The sequence below is a fragment of the Ascaphus truei genome, chromosome 2, assembly GCF_040206685.1.
Source record: "Ascaphus truei isolate aAscTru1 chromosome 2, aAscTru1.hap1, whole genome shotgun sequence".
NCBI classification, from domain to species: Eukaryota; Metazoa; Chordata; class Amphibia; order Anura; family Ascaphidae; genus Ascaphus; species Ascaphus truei.
The window spans coordinates 333872644-333897033 of NC_134484.1; the positions used below are offsets into that span (position 1 = coordinate 333872644).

At 42.1% G+C, this 24390-nt stretch overlaps 1 protein-coding gene across 1 annotated transcript in view; it reads right to left on the reverse strand.

Annotated features, from left to right (window-relative positions):
* The window catches only part of NPSR1 (neuropeptide S receptor 1), a 376437-nt gene that overhangs the window by 195668 nt on the left and 156379 nt on the right, over positions 1 to 24390 (reverse strand). The gene's annotated exons all lie outside the window — the stretch shown is intronic.

Genomic DNA, 24390 nt, shown 5'->3' on the forward strand with positions numbered 1-24390 from the left:
GTGATATTACTTACCTGCACCGATACCATCAGCCCAACTGGCTTTCCTGTGAGGCTACCTTGGCGATTCCTGACTGTTTTTATACCTCAATGTTTTACATTCATATTCTTGCTGTACAGTACATGCACCTATTACCTTCTATTCACTAAACATTATTTTTGAAAATGCACTATGAGATTTTGCACTTGTCTTCTTTTTCTGTTCTCAGTTCCTGATGTTGGGACATCCATTCTGATCAGCAGCAACTCATTCATTCAAGGAAAGTTTTTCCTACAGTATCATATTTTTTAATTGATTGACACACTAATATATTATATTGTTTTACATTTTGTATTGACTTTAATGTCTATTTTATCACCCACAATATAGATTAGGGTGCACTATATTTGCCATACTGGAATGCATGGGCTAGTCTAAATATGTTTAAATCCCAGATTCACAAAGCAGAGTTTTCGTACAGGTGCTTTATTTAATGTGGAATTAACCTAAGACAGGGGTGCTCAACTCCAGTCCTTAACCCCCCAACAGGGCAGGTTTTCAGTATATCCCAACTTTATCACAGTTAACTGAATCTGAGGCTCAGTGAAAGACTGAGCCTTTAATTGAGCCATCCGTAGTAAAGCAGGGATGGATCGAGCCACCTGTGCTGGAGATGGGATATCCTGAAAACCGGACCTGTTGGTGGCGTGAGGACTGGAGTTGAACGTCTCTGAACTAAGGTAATACTTTATTCACTAAAGCAAGTTTGGCGTTAATTTTAATTCCCTGATTATAAAAGTGAATATACATGGTTTAATTATCCCAGATTGAAAGCCTGGCAGTGATGCCTACACAATTTTAAAGAGGTAAGACACATTTTAGACATCATTGGAGTGGGTACAACAAAAGAACTTTTGTGTAAAATGAACGTACAGCTGCAGCGGCCGTTATTCAAACAAATCACGGCGCCAATTTCGTGTGCGCTGCTGTACTCCGCGTGGCATGAACGCGGCCAATCGCCCCAGGCACCAGCGCTTATCGCGATTGCTTTGCTGAATTTCATGGATTCTGTTTCTTTGGGTGCAACAAAATGAAGGAATTGTAATGTTACAGTACTGTGCTACTGTGTCAATTTCAGGTGTTTAAAAAACAGAACTCTAAAATGCCATTTTCTGCACTCGCTGCACTCGCGTCTTAAGGCGGTAGAGTTGGAAGAAATCCCGAGTCATGACATCGGTATTCCGATGTACACAACGCGTGATTTGTTAGAAAACGGCCACTGCAGCTGTAAATACCCCTGTACTAGCTTGTTTTTTTTGGTAAATGGCAAAAGAATGAGCTGACAAATTGCATGACACATATTATGGAAAATATATCTCTTAGTGTGCTAAGTGTATATCCCCAACACATAAATTCACGTATTAAACAGATAAAGGTGCAGTGACACTAATCTCAAAAAGTTAATAACTTGTGATAAATTTAAAAAATACACATATAAGTTCTCAGCAAAGCATAACACATGTGAAGACACCTCAATTGTATCCCGTGGAAAAAAAAAATATAGAAGTCTTGAAACAATTATCCAAAAATATAGTGGTAAAAAATATATATATACAGTATAGTCCCAAACAATATTAAAGTGACATTATTGTGTTAATAAAGGATATCAATTCCAATAGGCCTGCTGGCTCATGAGATTTCTTCTATGGATTAACATCCCACAGCTGATCTCAGGTAGCTCTTTTTTCTCATTTATTAGACATAGTATAAGTCATGCATCATATTCTGTCACTGTGCGTCATTTTTTGTTTACCTTTTACTAAAATGAAGTACAGGACATACCACAAAACGAATAGGTGCCGTTGAACTAGTATGAACAACATGGACTTGTTTTGAACAGTATTCAGATGGAGCAGTTGCTATGCATGTTATCAACTTATTTTGTTATACACACAACTTTCAGAAAATGTTACTGCAAGTTATTCCGTACAATAAGAGGGTACAGTATCAGAAGTCAACGAGATGAATTGATAGATGAGGCTTTTCAATTACTGTATATTATGAAAACATGTTACATTGACCTTTTGTTTAGATGCTGTGTGTAGGAAGAACACATCATTGATATCAAAAGCAAAAAAGAGAAAAAAAACCCCCACATAAACACTAGTTATATTCTTGTACTGTTAACTCAATGACCCTTGTTCAATTTAAGCTCTATTCAAATGAACAGACCTACTGTAGAAGCTTAGCTGAGAAAGAGATGGCTTCACGGCGTGTATGATCTAAATCCCTATTCATGATATGTTGCATTATACACACACTTAATTACATTTTATTGCAAAATTACATACAGCCGCGGCCCCTTTTATTCTCCGACATCTCCAAATTTTTGGGGGGATTTTTTCCGAATGCCACGCACTTCACCGCGTTCATGCCGCATTCATGTTGCATTCATGCCGGCATCACCCGCGGTTGATGTGTTTATTGATAATGGTTCGGATTTAATTGGTTGCAATTCTTCGCATATCCGCCAGGTGGCAGATATTCATAAATTGTAATGCGCATGCGCTTCAGTAATGTGTCGACTTGCAGGTGTTTAAAAAAATACCACAGTGGCCCATTGTAAATTGGCCTTGGTACTGAAGAAGATACAATAATGTATCAATTTAGGCTTTTCATATTAAAAACTAAATGCACAGTGTCTAGTGTTCTATTGTCCTGAGAGTTCCGACATGAGTGCGCCACTGCAGTCTGTGTTCCAAAAACCCGACATAACGTACGCTTATTTAATATGGACCGCGATTAATGCAACAGATGATAAGATGGCAACAGTTGGTCAAATTCATCAGTATTTTATCGAAAACTATGACTTTTACAAATTTTCACCAGATGCTCATGTGTGGAAGTGTGCAATAAGGAAAAAGTTATGTATCGATCCATGTTTTTTTCGTTTTGATCCTGCACACAGTGTTAAAGGAGGGTATTGGTGTGTAGCACCAGATCTTTCCCGTATCTTTGATCATGGAGACTTCAAAAGGCGAAAGGTCATGTTAAAACCAACTAAGAAACGTCAGTCACAGGCAAGCAATGCTCCAGCGCCTGCACCGACTTCCAATAATGTTCTGACCATCAGTGAAAACCTGGTGACCGGCAACCCTTGCTGTCTGTCCCCGCCCGGATACCTGCAGCCTGAGCCGGATTTCGCGTACAGATTCCAGCAAGCTTGCATGTACCAAAGCGATTTCCAGCCTCGTCAGCTGACTACAGGTGTAGTAGTCCCGCTGTCACCTGTCAACTACGTGTATAATCAAGAATACGGGACTGGTAGTGGCTCGGTGCCAGCTGATTGGCAAAGTCTATGGTGAGTAATGTTGCCGTATTTTATTCTGTTTTTGAAATATCAATATCAATGCGATTCAAAAGTCAAGCGATTCTCCTGTAAGCAATATCATTGGCTGAGCAGCTTCTACAGTAGATATGAACAATTGGTGGAAAGCTAGGCGCATGCACATTGGAACCTTCTTGAAACGCATATGCATGTCATCACATCGACAGTAGGCGCATGCGCATGTGAACAGGAGATGCCCCCGAGAAAATTATTGGTGGGACTGACTGTGGGAACTTCTTTGGGGGACTGACTGACCATTACAGTAAAACTTTTACTTTTGTTTTTCCTCAGAAAAGAAAACTTTGTCATATCATGCGAAAAATGGCAAATGGAGGGATTTCGATGGGTAATATCGCTTTCTGTAAAAAAAAACATGTACCGGAGTCAACAGTTTAGTGGCCATTGTTATTGATTAGGATAGAATACTGTAACTGAAAGCTTCATACTGTAGAAAACCTGAAACAGTATGCTGTTGTTTTAAGACCGTATGCAATACTTTTTTATATATTGTGGCAGGACGGCCTCGCGGCGGGGTCAGTAAGACGCTAGACACGATGGGAAACTTTAAACTGTAGTGGTTTATTAGCCACAACCAAAATAAGTACGGGTGCACTGTCCCTTTAAGAAACTACTTTCTAGAAAATAAAGCCTGTTCCCGTTAGGGAAACTAACTCACTTCTTGAACCCTTACTAACAGGGCAGCCAGCTAATATGGTTATGCCCAAAACATGTGCTCCACAAAGTACAACCAATAAGTATCATAACAAAGTCTTATCTGTAATGCAGCTCCAACAGCAAACAGGAACACGGTTCCGGGGAGCAGGCTGTGCCCAGCTCGCAGCAATCTGTATCTTTATCCTGGGTTGGGGTCCAAGCTGGTCCCAGCAGCAAAGCTTCTCGCAGGACTGGGGGACCAGAGCAACAGCTAGGGCTTCCTAGCCGAGAGAAGTCTCTCCACCCTCACATGGAAAAACAAGCTCTCCTTGTGTGAGCAACTTCCTGCTTTATAAAGCACTTGTTTCACTGATGAGTTCAGCCCCTGTTTAATCAGCCTTCAGCTGTGCTTTCTCTGTCTGAGGAGATTAACACTCTGTGAACTGGCTGCAGCATCTCTCCATTCACTGTTCCAGTCTTCTGTCAGTGACTCTGTCACAATATATACTGTATAATAAACCCGAAAAATAAAAAGTATGCATTTATTCTTCATGTATTCCACTACATATGTATATTCTATACCCGTACAGCATGTATTGTTTTAATACTCTTGTAATGTACTGAGCATGCCTACAGTATACAGTACTGTACTATATGTTCTAGAAACACTGTATTTTGTCACAGTATAAAAGGAGACAATGGAACAATTTAAAACAAATCAACATTTTCTTTTATTGGTGGAGTAAGTACAAAAACATTTATGGAGTAAGCAAAACATTTATTTACAAATACAATTTAAAAACATTGAAAGTGTACAGCAATTCAAAACATTTACAGGTGTATGGTGTACTGCTAGTAAAAACATTTATGTACAGCAATTCAAAACATTTACAGGTGTATGATGTACTGCTTGTAAAACCATTTATGTACAGAAAGTGAAATCATTTACAGTAGGATGGTGTACAGTACAGTAAGTCAGGCCTGCACAACTCCAGTCCTCGATGGCCGCAAACAGGCCTGGTTTTCAGGATATCCTGAAAACCAGGCCTGTTTGCGGCCATCGAGGACTGGAGTAGTGCAGGTCTTGTGTAAGTAAAAAAAAATCTTTATTAATAACATTTAAAACACGCAACATCTCCTTTATTAAACTACAGAAAGTCAAAATATTTACAGCACAACAGTATGGTGTTAGTAAAAAAAAATCTTTATTAATAAAATTTAAAACACGCAACATCTCCTTTATTAAAGTACAGAAAGTCAAAACATTTACAGCACAACAGTATGGTGTTAGTAAAAAAAATTCTTTAGTAATAAAATTTAAAACACGCAACATCTCCTTTATTAAAGTACTGAAAGTCAAAACATTTACAGCACAACAGTATGGTGTTAGAAATCTTTATTAATAAAATTTAAAACAAGGATGGAGATACAGGCACAGTGGATTCCCATATAACACTGTGGGAGGCCCATAAGGCCACGATGAGAGGAACGCTGATTAGCCTAGCAGCAAGACAGAAAAAACAGAGGGAAATAAAATTGACACAGCTATATAAGAGGTTACATGAGCTCTCTATACTACATAGCCGATCAGGTAGAGGGGACATTCTTAAGGAGTTGAAGGATGTAAGGATAGAACTTAACCTCCTCCTCACATCCCAGGCTGAGAGAGACATGAGTTGGACTAAGAGGAAATTCTTTGAGAAAGCCAACAAACCGGATACCATGCTAGCTAACAGGATCAGGAATAGGCAACCGAGTTATAACATACAGGCCATTAAAACTAAATCGGGGGAGATGTCCTCCAACCCTAAACGTATAGTGGAAGAGTTTAGACTTTTTTATGAACAGCTCTATAATGGGGAGAAGGTAACACACAACCCTAAAACGAACAATTTATTACAGTCCTTCTTAAAGGAGGCATCCCTTCCTAGGCTGAACAGATTGGAGCGCGAGGCAATCCAGACTGATTTCACTCTGGAGGAACTGACCGCGGTCATTAAGAATCTGAAACCCTCTAAGGCCCCAGGACCCGACGGGTTCTCGAATTTATATTACAAAAAATTTGTCGGGGTTCTGGCAGCGCCCATGCTCAAGTTATTTAACGGAGTTTTGGCGGGGGAACCCTTTTCGGAACAGATGCTCCAGGCGTCGATATCTATAATTCATAAGAAGGACAAAGATCCCACAAACTGTCAAAGCTATAGGCCGATCTCCTTAATCAATTCGGATGTTAAGATATACTCCAAATTACTGGCCAATAGATTGAGCGGGATCCTGCCAAGGCTTATCCACCCGGACCAGGTTGGCTTTATTAGAGATAGACAAGCGGCCGACAACACTAGAAGGATAATAGATATAATTAACTACATCAATGCCAACGGGGTCCGCGGAATAGTGTTAAGTTTAGACGCAGAGAAGGCCTTCGACAGGATTGATTGGCCATACATGGAGTCCACGCTTGGAGCATTTGGGTTCGGAGGTAAAATCTTAGGGGCAATAAAAGCATTATATACAACTCCGACTGCCAGGGTGGTACATCAGGGTTTTCCATCAGAGTTGTTTAAAATTAAAAGCGGGACCAGACAGGGATGCCCACTCTCGTCCCTGTTGTTCGCCTTATGCGTGGAATCGCTAGCGGCTCACATTCGCCGCAATCCCGATATTTCGGGAATACAAATCCACTCCCAAGAGCATAAAATAGCTCTATATGCAGATGACATTATTCTGTCTCTGACGAAACCGCTTACCTCGCTGCCTAATCTGTTTGCTCTACTGGAAAAATTCAGTAGAATCTCCGGTTTTAAAATAAATCAAGCCAAATCGGAGGCACTAAATCTAAACATCCCAAAGGAAACAGAGAAACTACTGGAAATTAACTTCCAGTTTAAATGGCAGTCCAAGGCCATAAAATATTTAGGGATCTATCTCACCAACCGTAGCTCCAATCTATATCAAGAGAACTATCCGAGATTATTAAGAGCCCTCACGAAGGAATTAAAGGACTGGTCCGAGTACGGTATATCCTGGATTGGCAGAATCTATTGTGTGAAAATGAACCTCCTCCCTAGGATACTGTACCTGTTCCAAACTCTTCCGATACCCGTAGTGCGATCGGACATTAAAGACCTGCAGAATGCAGTTACTAGATTCATTTGGAAAAACAAAACACCGCGGGTAAAAATGTCAATTATGCAAAGACCTAGGGAAACTGGAGGCTTAGCGGTTCCGAGTTTGATGGCATACTATAAAGCGGCACAACTATGCCAAATTACACAATGGCATGGTGATCCAGAGCAAAGGCGCTGGGTGGCACTGGAGCGGGAGGTATGCGCCCCGCTAGAGTTTAAGGACCTAATTTGGTACCCTAAATCTAGATTAAAAGATCTCAGAGATCCGCTGACCTCTGTGCTCAACTCGCTCTCGGTCTGGGATACGGCTAAAAATAATCACTCATTAACCTCAAAACATACCCTGATGACTCCCCTATCCGGAAATCCAGACTTTGCTCCAGGGCTGATTGATAAGAACTTCATACGCTGGCAGAGATTGGGGTTGAGGAGATTAAAAGACCTGGAGGGGCGCGACACGATTAAACCATTTAACCAAATTCAGTCAGAAACAGACCTACCCAACCCTGAATTTCTTAGATACCTCCAGGTCCGGGCATTCTATACCAAACACCCAACTAGGCCGCCGCTAACCAATTTTGAGAAGCTCTGTGATCGGGGAACCGATACGCGGGGACTAATTTCTGCTCTTTACAGAGAGGTGGTCAAGGTAGACATTGACAGCTCACATAAAACCAGGTTCATGACACAATGGGAGACGGACTTGACAGGACCACTAGAAGACGATGACTGGACGGCAATCTTCAAGGCTGCGGCCAGTAGCTCGATATGTACGACATTGAAGGAGAACTCATATAAGGTACTGATGAGGTGGTATCTCACCCCAGTTAGAGTGGCAAAATTTGTCGCGGGCGCTTCCCCGCTCTGTCCCAGACAGTGCGGGGAACGGGGAGATCTGGTGCATATGCTGTGGTCTTGTCCACGACTCATCCCGGCCTGGACACAAATTAGAGATTGGCTACAGAGGATATTTTTAGGCCTCAAAATTCAGCTGGACCCATGGGTGTTCCTCCTGGGTAAGCCCACAGACGAGGTCTCTAGATCGGGCAACAAATTAATAGCACATTTTGCCACGGCAATGAGGTGCGAGACCGCAGCACTGTGGAACCAGAATGCAATTCCATCAATAGACAAAATTCGGAACAGAATTTGGTTCGCCTGCCAGATGGAGAAGTTGACAAGTCTGGTCAACGACACTGGTACAAATTTCCAAAAAGTCTGGTCGCTATGGTTGGCGCAGACAGATATCCCAGGGATGAGCAATGCCGCCGTCTGGCTTTAATAGTGACAGATGGGTTCTCCTTCGAGGTCGGAACAGAAAAGCAGGAAATATGACGCTAAAACTAAGCTTCAAAAATAAAATAAGGCGATTTAAACGACCCTCCTCCTAAAATCAAGTCATGAGCAATACAAACACTGATCAATCCGAGTATACAGTGCCATGGAAAGACCAGCGAAGGAAGAGAACAAAGATACCTCCTCAGCGCTACCCTCCCTCCCCCCTCCCTCCACCCCTAGTACCCCTCCCCTCCCCATTTCCCCAACAATGTCGCGTCTACCCCTCCCATGTTTGTCTAGCTGTTGTTTGTCAAGCAAATTATTGAATGGTACAAATATGATACTTGTATGTAATATCTTGGAAAAAACAATAAAAGAAAGTTATAAAAAAAAAACAAGGATGGAGTGCTGAACAGCAAGTCAGGCCTGCACAACTCTAGTCCTCGAGGGCCGCAAACAGGCCCGGTTTTCAGGATATCCTGAAAACCGGGTCGGTTTACGGCCCTCGAGGACTGGAGTTGTGCAGTTCTTGTGTAAGTAAAATCATTTCTTTATTAATACAAATTAAAACAAGCAACAAGTCAAAAAATAAACAACATTTGAACAGTCACGCAAATTCGAAGCCCACCAGATTGTCCTTCCAGGGCCGATGCCTTGTATGACGCAAAATGCCATTAATGGCGTCTCTCACGATTTCCATTACAGGATCTGTAATTGAAAAATAGTGCCACAATTCCTCCACTATAGTCCTTCTTAAATTTGTCAGGAAGCGCCCTTGTTTCGCGATTTCCTTCGTAGTTTACATTGTTGGCCCACCCACGGTACACCAAGTAGGACATGTGGTGCTTGAAAATTAACATGGCATACTTCTGAAGGACTGGCAATATCGGGGCTGACTCCAGAGGCAGACTGCGCTTCCGCCCTCACCTATGACGCGACCACGGAAGTGACGTACTGCTGCGGCAGCTTTTAGTCTAACGTTCGCCGGGAGCTGGCCGGGAGCGCCGCGGGTCTGCTCTCCGTTTAAAAACGGATTTTCCCGCGCGGCGGCCGCTTCAATAGATAAGCGCTAATGGAGCTTACTATTGAAAGCGCCCGAGGTGCGGGAAAACCGTCCGGTTCTCGGCCGAAGACTGCTGTGCGCCGCCCGCGCTATTTTTAAAATGCGGAGGCAACCGCATTAGGTTTAGCCTGGTCGCCTCTGTACGTGGAAGTCAATTGTGAGACGCGAGTGAGACGCAACAAAGCTGTGTACCGACGGGGTCCTTCTGCATTCGGCGGTTCTCTCCAATGCCTGTTTTTATATGGGAACATGTGAGTTTAATTGCTCTTGTTACTTCTTATTGAATATACTTGGTCAAATAGTATGCACTATTGTGGCTCTTTCTTTTCCATGTCTACCATACATACCTACTGAGGGATATCCTGATACTTATTCTTCACAAGGGTTCCAGTCAGGGAGAGATGAATCTCTGACACGCTTGAGATTCCGATAAATTTTGTGTGTGCTATTACTTATAGCTAACAGGTGATATATACCAGTATCTACAATCTGCACTATATTTGCTTAATTTTTTTTCACATATACCATTGAGCACACCTGCGTTCCTCCTCCCCCACAAGCAAAGTAAACCAGCACTCATCACCCTATACTTCTCCCTGAATTGATTGGGCAGCTCGAGCAGGATGATGTCAGGCACCGTATCGATGCAAGTGTATGTGGGTTGGATTCTGGGAGCAGGTGTTCTTCTGGGAGTGGGTGTGCTTGTGGCGGTGGGCGAGGGTTGGTTGTCTGGGAGGATGCTTTCTTGGTCGCCGTGTCTCCTGGTGTTGTCTTGATGGGGTTGTCATGTCATCCTCGTCAATGGCATACATCTACACATATTCTTCTGGTGGAGGGGGTGCGCTTGGTGATGGAAGGCGGTCGGAAGCCCCATTCATCCCATCCATACCACCCTCTTGCTCCGGCATCGGAGATACAGGGGCATGAACTCTGAGCAAATTATGTATCCCCGCTATGTCAGTCTCTATATTCTCCATCTGTTGATCCATCTTCTCCATCCGTTGATCCATCTTCTCCATCCGTTGAACAATATTTAGCATGGTCTCTAAAAGAAGCTCTATCTTTACCAGCATAGTAGAGTTCCTGGGGATATCGACACTTAACCCATTCAGCATGCGGTCTAACGAGCTGGATCTTGTGCATGGGGTGCTGTGGACATCTGGGTGGATGGGTGCTGAAGAGGATGAGATGAGGGTTCCCTGGAGAGAAGCGGCAGCGTCGTCGAAGAAGGATGAAGGAGGTGACCTGTGGATTTCCGTGAGAGAAGCGGCAGTGCCGTAGAAGAGGGATGGAGAAAGTGACCTGTGTATTTCCAGAGAGAAGCGGCAGAGTCGTTTTAGCGTAATGGAGAAAGTGACCTGTGGATTTCCGGGAGACCAGTGGCAGCGTCATCGAAGAATAGTGGAAAAGATGGGCTGTGGGTTTCCGGGAGAGCAGCAGCAGCATCGTGGACAAGTAGTGGAGAAGATGGGCTGTGGATTTCCGGAAGAGCAGCGGCAGAGTCGTCGAAGCGTAATCGAGGAAGTGGCCTGCGGGTTCAATGGGTTGGCTGCCATTTGTTTTGATTTGAGTGTACATCACCGAATTTCTTCTTGACATAATAAGGCTTACGTGTATTAAAACCCTTAGCCTTTGGGGTCAGCAGAAGGTTTTCTTTATTCGCTTTGGAGTTGGCTTGGAAATGGCTCCCGCCTTTCGCTTTTTCTGCATGACAGGCACGGCAGAAGCGAGTGGGTTCCTGCATCCGTAGAATCGGGGTTGATCCATGGAACCAGATGGCACAATGCAGTATCTGGACAAGGGAAAGTTCAGATACAGATCGAGTGGTGGGCTATGCAAAGTGTGTAACCTTTTATGCATGCCAATGAGGTACAGGTATTAAAAGTTGGCGTTCTCTAATGTGAGTCATAACGTATAAATACACCATCCATTTTGTGGATTCACTGCACATTGAATACACATCGACTAAACATCGAATATACATTCTTGTGCTTGTATTTCTTTCTACTTGCAGCAATGCCTGTTAAAAAGATTTCAAAGGATCTCAGCATGAGAATTAAGGAGATGTACACGAGCAGACAACGAATTGCAGATATCCAACGCTGGTTAGCTGCTTCTGGCACATGGTAAGACCAAACAACGCACGAGGACACCAACGGTAACTATCGCGTAAGTATATTTATATAACTATAAAATACAGTATATCTATCTATTATTGTTTATACAGTATTGCTGCATATTAATATTACTATATAGTATAGATCTATCTAATATTATAGGTATTTCTGTATATTTATATAACTATATAATACAGTATATCTATTATTGTTTATATTGCTGCAAATTAATATAACTATATAGTATAGATCTATCTAATATTATAGTTATTTCTGTATATTTATATAACTATATACTGTAATACAGTATATCTATTATTGTTTATATTGCTGCAAATTAATATAACTATATAATATCTAATATTATAGTTATTTCAGTATATTTATATAACTATATAATACAGTATATCTATCTATGATTGTTTACTGTAAATGATGTGCTGTACTTGTGACCTACTGCACTGTAACTTACCGGATTGTTGTTTTTCTGTACACTGTAGGGAGACAACTCTTCTGGTCGACAAAATAAGTGAAGAGTATGATGAGAAGAGTGCCTTAAGGGTCAAATACACTCTGCAGCAAAATCACAATCTCACTGTATCCGAGACCAGCATAAATAAGATGAGACGCAGAATTGGATGGAAATATGGACGTGTGAGGTTAGTACTGGACAGTACAGGAGATTAAAGTGTTGTTTAAGAAACTGTACTGTACCTATAAAATTATTCCTTGTCATTACAGAGCGTACCCTATGATAAGGGATGTTAACAAGATCAAGAGAGTGGTCCAAGCCCAGGCATGGATCGACAGTAGAGAAACTTTCCAGGATTGCATCTTCACTGACAAATCTACTATATCGCTGGAGAGATTTGCCACCTTTGCATTCCACAAAAAAGGTCGCATATCTATGAAGCCACGTCCAAAACACCGGTGAAGATGCATGTGTGGGGTACCATCTCTAGGCGTGGACCAGGATGCATTGTCATCTCTAATGGTAAAATAAGTCACACGCTTTTGCCTTTTGCACTTTACTGTACAAGTGTGCATTTTTTTGAGCACTTTTCTTTTCTTGTTATAGGAACCATGAATAAAGCTTTTTTCCAAGAGCAAATTGTGCCTGAAATTGTGGAATACATCACACGTGAGTTCCCAGATGGTCACCGTTTCTACTAGGACAACAATCCGATGCACACCGCGTCAAGAGCGCATTTTCTTAGAGCACGGTATCAACTGGGTGAAGACGCTAGCGGAGTAAGTGCGGTAACCATGTCTCATTTTTTCCCACTGTTTTTACTGTGTATCTCTTTAACTAATTGTCCTTTTTTCCCCCTCCAATGACAGATCGCCAGACTTCAATCCAATCAAAATGGTCTGGCATCAGCTGAAGGATCATATCCGAAAAGTCGTGAAACCCTCCAAAAAGGATGAGTTGGCGCAAGGCATTATGAGTTTTTGGAATGATGTACTCACTGTGGAACGATGCAATAAATATATTGACCTTATTGCGAATGTTTTGCCCATTGTGATCGAGTGTTATGGGCAAGCATCAGGAAGGTAATATGGTATAGTACTGTACTGTAGTATGGTAAGTACAGGCACACCAAGTACAGTATGATACAGGTAAGTATGGCACACATTTTTTCTTTCCTGACAGAGCAGCACTAGCCATCTGGTTACAAAGTATTTAACAGTAGTTACAGTATATAGTAGTTCCAGTATAGACTAGTTTGACAGTACTAACTGCATACTGTAGTCCAATATGGAGTAGCTATACAGTACACAATGCCATAATACAGTATGCACATAACTGCACTAATTTTTTCTTTTCTTGTCTTTTCAGAGAACTGTGTGTACAGTAAAGTGTATCTAAAGTGCAGTCATGATTTACACAAAACCTCCCCTCTCAATGAACTACACAGAATGAGGAAGAAGATAAAGACGGAAAATATGTATTACTATTTTTATTATTATCAATGTGCATTATTCATGATTATCCACCGGCCCTCAATTTTCAACTGTTCTGTACTATTTTGTTATTTCTCTTCTGCATACTTCAATAGTGTATCTACAGTCATGATTCCCAAATCTCAATGATTATTTGTATTTTTGTTTCCTGATAAAATAAAATACATATTTAATTACATCAAGATTTTATTTCTTTGAACTTTAAATTCACTGTGAATGTGTGTGGGGGGATTCTTCAAGAAGACATACAGTTTTAATAATTGGTTACCTTTTTAATAATTGGTTACATAGTCAGATTAACATAAGGGCAAGCCAACAATAGGAAAATTAACGAATGGTCTGAGAGAGGTTGAAAAGCACAAAGACAAGCTTATGAAAATGAATGGTTTTCGAGAGGTGTCGATAAGAGGTTGAAATCCTTGGGCGAGCCTTGTGTGTATCTGCGGGGGTGGGGGGGGGGAGTAAAGCTGCATGCAGGATTAGCTGTACTGTAGTTCAAAGACATTACATATTTTCAACAGGCAGGGCATCATAATAATTTGATCCCCACACCCCCAAATACATAAAAATCACACAAATCAATCATGTGCAGTCAAACGCACAGTGTCGCAGTCAGAAGCTACAGCACAGATTGAATATCATAATATCAAGATGGTTTAGGCAGGCACATGTTCATGTTGAGAAAATAAAAATAAAAAATGACGAGAAAAAATAAATATTTTTTTTTGGTCACGCTTGAACTTCGCAAGCAAGCAGTGGTGAAGTTATAGGCGCATGCGCAGTAATCATCAGCTAGCTCCCTTCACAAAGAGGATTACACGCAGGTGCAGAGAGGTGATGCTTGGCTCAGGACATTAAAAGCACAAAGTCAAGCTTATGAAAATGAATGGTTTTCGAGAGGTGTCGATAAGAGGTTGAAATTCTTGGGCGAGCCTTGTTTGTGTCTACGGGGGGAGGAGGGTAAAGCTGCATGAAGGATTAGCTGTACTGTAGTTCAAAGACATGATATATTTTCAACAAGCAGGGCATCATAATAAATTGATCCCAACACCCCCAAATACATAAAAATCACACAAATCAATCATATGCAGTCAAACGCACAGTGTCGCAGTCAAAAGCTATAGCACAGATTGAATATCGTAATATCAAGATGGTTTAGGCAGGCACATGTTCATGTTGAGAAAATAAAAATAAAAAATGACGAGAAAAAAAAATATTTTTTTTTGGTCACTCTTGAATTTTGCAAGCAAGCAGTGGTGAAGTTATAGGCGCATGCGCAGTAATCATCAGCTAGCTCCCTTCTCAAAGAGGATTACACACAGGCAGGCAGGTCATAATAATAATTTGATCCCCACGCACCCAAATACATAAAAATCACAAAAGCTACAGCACCGATTGAATATCGTAATATCAAGATGGTTTAGGCAGGCAAATGTTGAGAAAATAAAAAAAAAAATGACGAGAAAAAATTAAAAAAAAATTTTTTGTCAGTCTTGAACTTTTTTTCCCACAATGAGCATTAATATTCAACACAGAAGAATAAATCAAACCAGGCTCTGCACGCAGGAATGTGATGACAGGAATGTGATTAAAGACAGAAAGCCATCCATTCAAAGGAATGGTGTGGGGGAGGTGTACTGTAAATAAGATAAGAAGTTGAAAAACTGCAGTGCAGTAAATTAGCCTGTGTGTGTGTGCGGGGGCGAGTGAGGGGAGAGCGCTGTATACAGTACACCGAAATGTGATACTGTTACAATACACGCCTATGCGTTTCAACAATGTTCAAATGAGACATACAGCACTGTACATGCATGTATAAATATGCAAATTTACAATTACTGCGCGCGCACACGCAGACTGTGTTCTAACGTAGGTTGAACTGCTACAGTATTAGACTTTGAAGACAATAGCTCGCGAACGCCCACCTGAGTTTTTAGACGGTATTGCAGTATTGCAGACAGCGCTAATAATATGCTAATATTACGAGCGCTAAAATACCGTAACATATTCCGGAAAAAAAAAAATATACTGCATCTGCCCGTGGTTATCAGAGTTGCGCCGCTACGGCCGCATTAGGATAAAGGCGGCCGCAGCTGTATTCCCTTATAATCATGATTGTTTTTCATTTTGGTGCTGTTTGCAATCTAATGGTTGCCTGTCTTTTAGTGTTGGATATATATCAAATTACAAAAATACAGCAATTTAAAGCAAAGAAAAACACTTATTTTACGTATGGCATCAGTATTGCAACCTATTTTGCTCCAATTTAACTTTGGTTCAACCAAAGTGTGCTATTAAAATACCAGATTTCTTTAAATAGAATTGAAGCAGGGCGTTTCCTGGAGCTGAACTGTGTTAATTTCAGCTCCGGAACTGCCTTGCTTCCCGAGATACTTACCTCCTTAGGGGGTGCTGCTTGCAGCTACGGCTGGGCTGTGTGCAGCAAACATAGTAGCAGCTTAAATGTCAATTGTCACATGGGCCAATAGGAAGCCATGATGCGGTTTCATGTTGGCCCCCGTGACAAGGACTTTTAAACCTCCGGAGTTGCTACCACCACTCCCTACTGAGCTATGTATGGTATCTCGGGGAGCTGGAATAAATGCAGTTCATCTCCGGAGACCCGGGCTTCCTACCTATTTAGAAAACCCAACATGTTCTGCTGCTTTAAAAGGCTTTTACAAGTCTATGTGGCTGATTCTTCTTATTTCTACTGCTCATTAAACTGCAATAGGGACGATCAGGGCAGTATTTCCAGGAAACATAATTCAAGTCAATTGATCAAACCTATTATAGTGTACCGAATAAGCCCCTATATGTTCCGAGGCAGCCAATCACAGTGCAGTAGGCTGATTTGGAGTTTATTAAGTCATCACCTTTAATTGAACTATGAATTATGTAGGAAACACACAGCAAATTTCAATAATAGAAGCAAAAACAATTCAATATGTGACAAAAAAAAAAATCCCCATTGACTTGAATAGGGGTTTACCATGCTTTGCAGCATATTGAATTACAGTACCTACTAAATGTGTTTTTCGATTGCTGTCTTACAATGGAGATCTTAACCAGTTCAGGGTTTTAAACTCTCAACGCAATTTAACATCATAAGCTCTAGACGTTCATGTTTATTCAGATCATCAAGCACTCTTGTTGCTGTCCTAGGGTTAGATCCACAAAACTCCGTTAAATCAGGCCTCATAACTTGAGGTTTCTTAAAATAGCAATAGACATTATTTTCCCTGAGTTAACATGGTATCCTCAACACTAATTATATGCATATCCATTTAATTAGAATAGGCTTAACGTCACATTATTGTAGCATAACAATGCATTATCTTTTAATAGCCTGGCATTATGCAAATTTTGGCGTTACCCCTATCCAAATCCTGAAACAGGGCTTCTGCTGAAGTTGAGAGAGAGGAGAGGGAAATAACACTATGTCATGTAATTGTGCCTAACTGTGGCGTTACACTCTTCATGTCTGTGCCAGCAGTGCAACTTCACCGGACCCTGCGCAAACAAAAGCCCTGAGCTCTGTAATCACAGTTTAAATGTGGTGGTGGTGAAAGTGGGAGTGGGGGAGCATGTGCCTCTGCAAGTGCCAGCATTTTCAGGTACATAACATGACGTCCCGACGTCCCATGACATCACGTGATGTGAGGAGTGGGCTCTGGGGTGGGGAGGGATAAGAGGCCCCATGCACACAGACTGCACTGGACATATTTCAGGACCTTGATTGGAGTGCCAAGTTTAGGCATTACTTAAAGAGTATAATTTTAAGTCCCTATGCAATGGAATGATAATGCCTCATTTATAATTTGCATCATTATCACTAAAGTTGCTTATAGTTAACAAAATTATCTTTATGGGAGAAACCATGGATTAAAAATATGCTATTGTCCTTTGAGTATACAAATATATGGGATATGAGTGGATCTGGGACCTGCAGTGAAAACTGAAACTGCAGTAGCAAAGAGTTTAGATGAAATAAACATAAAGGCCCACAGGCAGCTAGTGTAGCTACAGGTGTCTCTGGATTACAGCTCTAGGCACCAAACACTTTACTTTGCTTAAATTGAAATACACTGTATATTAAGACTATGTTTAATTTGCCTTTTCTTTCCCCTCCCCCCTTTCCCCCCCATGACTGCAAGGGCTCACATTTCCTGTTTGTACATATAACTCTCTGGGCATCAAAATGTGCTCTTCCCTGGATTTTACAAATGACATACGATAAAATGTGATCTGAACATCTGGTGGCTCTGGAATTATAGCACTACACTATGCAATGGTCTGGATTTCCACGTGTCACCACCTATTAGGTCTGCATGATGACAATTGAAAATATGTATCCCCTCTATCCATGGCATGTGCCAGGCATATCAATACAAATGAAGGAATTTAGGGCATCATCAAATCTTTACTTTTAGCACCTATTAACCAACCCACTATGGATAACATTAAGAAAGAACGCTAGTGGATGTATTTTCTTTTTCTTTTTAAGTAAAACTTCTTTTGTGGCTGTGCCATCCAAATAATCTGATAAGGTAAAAATCTGAAAGTTGTCACGAAAAAAATAACGGAACTGACTGGCTGCGTATGTGCACAATTGCATTACACACAACACCTCCCTCCCCTCCCTCCCTCCCTCCCTCCGGAGAATTGTCCGGCGTTGGCAGTTACTTGACCTCTAGTCTGGCTCCAGCTGCCCCAGGCCAGACAGCTCCGTGCATGGCTACCAGGCCCCAACTCTCCCACCCTGCAGCAGGTCTCTCTCTGCTGCTGTTGCGTGCGGCCTCCTGTGTGGACCCCGCCCCCGTGCCAAAAGTTCTGAGGCTTGAAGACAAGGTACAGAAGGTGCATTATTGATGTGCAGGGGAGGGGGGGGGGGGTGAATTATGTGAGTTGCTGGAGGGTGGATTGATGTGAGATGCAGGGGGGAATTGATGTGAGATGCAGGGGGGGATTGATGTGAGATGCAGGGGGGAATTGATGTGAGATGCAGGGGGGATTGATGTGAGATGCAGGGGGGGATTGATGTGAGATGCAGGGGGGGATTGATGTGAGATTCAGGGAAGAGTGATGTGAGATGCAAGCGGGGGGTTGATGTAAGATTCAGGGAGGAGAGTGATGTGAGATGCAGGGGAGAGTGATGTGAGATGCAGGGGGGGATTGATGTGAGATGCAGGGAGGAGAGTGATGTGAGATGCAGGTGTGGGATTGATATGAGATGCAGTGGAGAGTGATGTGCAAGGGGGGGGGCTTGATGTGAGATGCATGGGGGGAATTGATGTGAGATTCAGGGAAGAGTGATGTGAGATGCAAGCGGGGGGTTGATGTGAGATTCAGGGAGGAGAGTGATGTGAGATGCAGGGGAGAGTGATGTGAGATGCAGGGGGGGGGATTGATGTGAGATGCAGGGAGGAGAGTGATGTGAGATGGAGGTGTGGGATTGATATGAGATGCAGTGGAGAGTGATATGAGATGCAGGCGGGGGATTGATGTGACAGGTATGAGTGGGGGATTGATGTGAGATGCAGGAGGGAGTGATATGAGATGCGGGGGGGATTATTGATGTGAAATACAGGGGGGTTATTGATGTGAAATGCGGGGGGATTTATGTGAGATGCAGAGGGGGAGGGTGATGTGAGGTGCAGGGGGGACGGTGATGTGAGATGCAGGGGGAGGGTGATGTGAGATGCAGGGGGGGAGGGTGATGTGAGGTGCAGGGGGGTGGGAGGTGTGATGTGGAGGGGAGTATTATGTGTGTGAGTGAGGGGGAAAGATAGGGCTGTGATAGATAGAAGGGGAGTCTCGCAAAGGCCACAGACACTGGGTGTGGGGGGGCAATGGAAACTGTTGTCCTGGGCCCCAGAAAAGCAGTCTACAACCATGTCTGGTATGACCACATACACCCACGCACATATATACACACATACACACACACACATACATATGTAGCCCCCTTTCTTCACATGTCTAGGGAAACTACCTGTGCTGCCATTACCTGAGTGGCTTACAGAAGGCCTGATCATCCGCCACTGGGAGCCTGGAGTGATCACTTTTGTGAATACACAGCGCCTCCACCTGAGATAAATCCTAATGTAGTAGGATTACCCCTCCCAGGCACCATAGTCAGTAAACACACACACAGTATATAATAACGTATTTACTGACATAAACAATATAATGGTACCATGCAATATATATATCACACCATACAACAACACAACACAGGATGTGTCCCTCAAAGTACATAGGGTGCTTGGCACCAATATCCCTGGTGTCCTTTCCCAAATGAGTCAGTCCCACCCAAGTGTAGGGAGTAGTGCTACCCCTGTGGACCGTTGGTGCACTGTACCTCCCCGGGCACTCCAGTACCCGGGTACCGCTGAATGCCACAAGAAACCCGTCTGATCCCACGACGAAGGTCTCCACGAAGCCTCAGCTCCTGATGTGTCCGGTTCACCTCTGAGGGGGCTCCAGCTGGAGTGTGTCCCTGTAATAGTCTATTGATGTACCGTTGGTTTATCCCAAACTGCAGGCAGCGCACTGCATGGCTCCTTTCACCAGCGCAGCAACACTCACTATCTAATTCTGAGGGAAGCGTCCCTATCTAGAGCCTTCCCTAGAGCAGCCACAAACTTAGAAGGGCTAGGAGCCTATCTGGGGCCTGGGGGAATATCTATCCTAGTCCAGGAGCCACTGGCACCCGAATACTACCTTCCCCTTCTGTCTCCTGGCTCTAAATGCCAGACACTCCAACTGCCAGTAACCCTAACTGCCAGTACTCTAACTGCCAGTAACTGCCTCTGCGCGTGCTCCGTCGGGGCAAACTGTGTCCACATTCTTTTCTCCCTGTCCCTAAGGCTCCTGGGACAATTAGTCCCTTGGCGGAACCTTTCTTGGATGGCCACCGCTACTTCTATGTACTGAGCATGTGCACTGCATTCCATTACGCATGCGAAAATCTCAAAATGACAGCCGTGACTCTCGGGCTCTCTGCGCATGCGCCTACCCTCAATTGCAGAGGGTGGAGAGGAGTCTTGTCTTTTTTTTCTTGTCTTTTTTCCCTCTTCATTCTTTTCCTCTCTTCATTTTTCTTCTTTTCTCTATTCCCTTTCCACTTTCTTTCCTTTTCTTCTTCCTGTCTTTTCTTTCTTTTCTTTCTAAGGGTTGTTTATGATTTATAGCTTATAAGATTACATCCTTGCTATTATTTTTATCCCTTTAGGGTTACCGTTTGTTTTTGCCCTTAGTTTGTTTTTTGCCTCCCTACCCTATGGCCACCACTTCCGCCTTTTTGACTGCTTCTGCCATCTTGGCGGTTCGCACATGCGCGGTTTGGCGCGCATGGGCGTCATGACGTCGGTACGTGGTTCTTTTAGCGCGAACGGGTCGCAGGTAAGAGGGGTACATATTTGGATGGTTTTTACTGTGTATGTTATCGTTGATAAAGAACGCACAAGCGTTCGAAACGCGTTGGATTTTAGGTCTTATGACACATTAAAGTTTATATTTTTGATTTGGGTCCTCTCTTTGCTCCCGTCGGATCATGCGCTCCTCTCCACCCTCTGCATCTACTATTACTGGAAGCTGCACATCCTGCCAGCCATACCGAGGAACTGTGAGTACATTATTGCTACAGGGGTACTTCCAATGAGACCGATCGTGGGGGGGGGGCATTCCTACCCATTACCGTCTTCAGGAGGTTCGTTAACCCATTATTGCTAGCTACTACTTCAACTCACCATTATTGTTTCTGGATTATCCTTGGATACTGGCATTGGCTATTTTTGGTTATTATACCTTGCATTTGAGCGCTTCTTCATCTCTATCTACCTACCCTCAATTGCGCATGCACATGATCCAACATGGTGAAGCTCACAACCCGGCACTTCCACTGAGCTCTGGTGGCACCTGGGCACTTCTGAAGCCTCACCCCCCCTGTTCCCGCACCCACCACAGAGGTAAACATATACACACATACAGATGCAGCCGCCAGCATCTGATCACTTGCCTGGGTAAAAATGAAGGCATCTCACAGTAAATGCCTCAACATTTCTGTGAGATTCTGCTGACAGACTAATGGCCCATCGGATTAAAACAGCAGGGGTCCCTGCAGTCCCATTCAATTTGAATGGGACTGCAGGGACCCCCTGCTGTGTTAATCCGATGGACCTTTAGTCTGGCTGCAGAAATCTCACAAAAATGTTGCAGTTTATTGGGAGATTGCCCCAGATTTTCCAAGGCAAGTGATCGATACTGGTGGCTGCATCTGTACATACATACACACAAAGACACAGACACAAACACACAGACACAAACACACACACAGAAACAAACACACACACATATATAAGGGTTATGTGCCGAACACGCGCCTTCACAATCAAACTTCAATGTATTTTATCAATCAAATTGTACTTTCATGTTTATGATATTTATGGCATGAAACACTTTTGAGAGTGTCAAAACACACATAGGTTTCACTTATAACGTGTGTGCTTGGCACACACCTCCTTTATTTAATCTTATTTGTGACATGTCTACATTTATTTTTCTATTTCTGACTGTTCAGTATCTTCGCTGCTCACTCCATAAAGAGGTCAGCTATCTAATTAATGACCAATAGTACATCTGGCAACTACAAAAATAATGTATGAATTAAACAGGATATTGAATACTATATTAATAAGGATCCTTCGTTTACATCTATCTACAATTGGACCGTCCAATGGAATATACAAGCTTCTGGATTACAGTATGCCAATTTTTGGATACTAGTATTGAATAATAATTCCCTATATCTTCTTTTATAAAGATTCCTCCATTAGCTGGGATTTCAATGGACTATATATGACCATGTAATGTAATGTGTTTTTTGGATTATGCATGCGTCCTCCATGATGTCCAGTTTCTAATTTGTTTTCCTGTTGCCAGGCAGCGGCGCTTAAGATGCCTGTAGGTGTTGTGACATCCCCAAGTATGTGCCCGGATTGCTTCTCATGTGTGATGATATCACAGAAATGATGGATGTCTCAGAGTCCCTGTGGAAGCAGTCGTGGATCCAATTTGTAATTGTGGTGATGACTCTGGGGGTAAGCATCCAGGGATATATTTAAGGCACTGCTTGGGGCATGTTCCGTATATAGGTGGCTTCGCTGTGTAACCAAAATGTTGCATTTTTTTGTCTGTCTTCTACCATGAAGTAAACCTCAGCATTTTTGCAACTACAACTTGTGTGCCTCCATCTTCTTTGTATTGTACTAATTATATGCTTCTGTTTGGAACATAGGTGCACTTATGGGCTAGTTTGTGCCAAGATGTTTACCTTTCTGAGCTACACATAAGCAATGGGAGTGCATCTGTATATCTTTGTATTACCATTTTTAATGAGATAATAAATATGACCTAAAACAGAATAAGAGAATCAACTAACATTTTTAAAGAACTTCTTTCCATCACCCAATCTATTCAAGCAAAGTTTATTTTTTGCCTCCCAACAAGAGACCTGTGGATTCCTGTAAAATGAACTGATTCATTCTGGAACAATAAAACATGAAATTCTTAAGAATTATATATTTGAAAACAAAACCCTGTGGCACTGTATTTGTTAGCAGTCTGGTTTTCAAGGACCTAATGTATGAAGCATTTTAACCTTTTGGGAAATATATAATATTTTGATTTGTTTCAAAGCCTTTCAAAGTCTATAAATGAATAATTCTGCATATTAAACTCGTGCCTCTTCATATATCTGTATGAATAAACTCAAAATTGTAAACATCTAAGACTTTAGAATAAAATGCAAATCGTTTAAGTTTCTATCAAAAGCTAAAAGTATACAAATTAAAGATTCACATTTTGGGTGATATAAAAAGGTAAAATCTGCTTTATTTTTGAACGGTTAAAAGAAAAGCGTAAAACTCCTGGTTTATCTCAAAGAAAAGCCTTTTATTTATCTTGAGGCAATAAAATTGTGGTTGCAAGGAAATACTTCCAACAATCTAAAAGTGGAACATCAAAACTTACTTCCATTGTTATGCAAACAAAACTAAGCTATAAATAACATTCACATTTGTTCCATTCACTTATACAAACAGGACAAGGTTGGAACAAAGTGACCTGATACATTGACACTATGGGGCATTTCTTTTTAGACAACATTGCCCAACGATGGAATGGATAAGGTGATATAAATTGGGGCGTTTTGGTGTATTCATTAAGAATTATCTATGCAGAAATATTTCTACAAAAACATCTAATTTCCATTCACTTTATGCAAGAAATATGTTCTGTTGGATGCAATACGGTATGTGTTTATTGCCTCCTCCAGTAAGACTAGAATGACAATTTTACAGAGAGGGGTGGAAGAGGGAAATAAAGGAGAAGAGTACAGTACATTACATTATATCCCTTTTTCTATTGCTCTCACTCAACTTTCCTCTCTCCTTTCCCCTTTCTCTCCCTCCCTCCCTCTTTCCATAAAATCCACAATATCATCTGCCCCAGGTAGGTGAGATCTCTGGGTGAGAATTTTCATGTGAAAAGTAGCCTCGCCCCATATGGGAATAGGCGCGGCATGTTGTTATTTTGGATACCTGGAGGAATGAATAAATATATAGATGATAGAAGTTATCAATTATGTAAGGTGATAGGATGTATTTATGATATTTGCAAAAACTACTCATTGTGGGAATTTTGTTTTCTATTATTATTATTTTTTATTTGTAAAACATCAACATATCGTGCAGCACGGTACAGTGGTGTCCTGGAACTAGATTCCATATTTCTCTGTCTCCCTTTGCAGCTTAT